The sequence below is a fragment of the Athene cunicularia genome, assembly GCF_003259725.1.
Source record: "Athene cunicularia isolate RWA chromosome 8 unlocalized genomic scaffold, athCun1 chr8_part1, whole genome shotgun sequence".
Taxonomy (NCBI): domain Eukaryota; kingdom Metazoa; phylum Chordata; class Aves; order Strigiformes; family Strigidae; genus Athene; species Athene cunicularia.
In genome coordinates, this window is record NW_020799109.1 from 2,838,734 (window position 1) to 2,839,755 (window position 1,022).

The window sequence follows — 1,022 nt, forward strand, 5'->3', positions numbered from 1 at the left end:
GAGGCTGAGGGGAGACCTCCTGGCCCTCGGCAACTCCCTGCCAGGAGGGGGCAGAGAGGGGGGATGAGTCTCTGGAGCCAAGGCCCCAGCGCCAGGCCCCGAGGGAATGGCCTCAAGCTGCCCAGGGCAGGGTCAGGCTGGCTCTGAGGAAGGATTTCTGTGCAGAAGGGGCTGTTGGGCGTTGGAATGGGCTGCCCAGGGCAGGGGGGAGTCCCCGGGATCCCTGGGGGGGTTGAAGAGTCGGGCTGAGCCAGCGCTGAGGGATCTGGGGGAGTTGGGAACGGTCAGGGGGAGGGTCATGGTTGAGCTGGAGGAGCTGCGAGGGCTTTTCCAACCTAGACGATTCTGTGATAACATAAATGATCCTCAATCATCTTTATACCACCCTTACTGATATTTAAAAGTACAGTCTCTTTTACTTTAGATTGCTGTGGTTTTCTTCTGGTTGTGTGTCTAACTGAGTTTGGATTATGAAATTTAGTAGAAAACTGATTATTTTTATAACTAACACCACACACAGAGGTTTTCATGGCCAAACCTGCCAGATGAATTCCCAGCAGTGCTCTCAAACTGCAATAACAGAAACATTAAAGTAACCACAGATGATAGGGAAACAAACTTCTTCATAGATTTTTTTTCTTAGATGCACAAGGGTTTTTTTTAAATCTATAGACATTGAGCAACATACAGTATTGCATGCCACCAGAGATGGCTTTTCTTCCTGAAGTTCTTCCAGTGCAATGGCAGAAAGAATGTTAATTCCCACTATCCCGACCATTTTTCAGTTGAGTGCTAATTATTTGGTCCCTCTTACACCTGCCATAACTTCAGTATTCTCAGCAACTCTCACTTGTGAGTGTTCCCTCAAGCAGGACAGTACAAAGAGACCAGAAATTTGTGGTATTATACAGGTAAATGTAAAAATCACACTAGTCTGCCAAGGTGTTTGGAGCCATAATCCTATTGAAAATGGAATTGTGATCATCAAATTTTACATATTGTACCTAAATCTGTTCTACTCC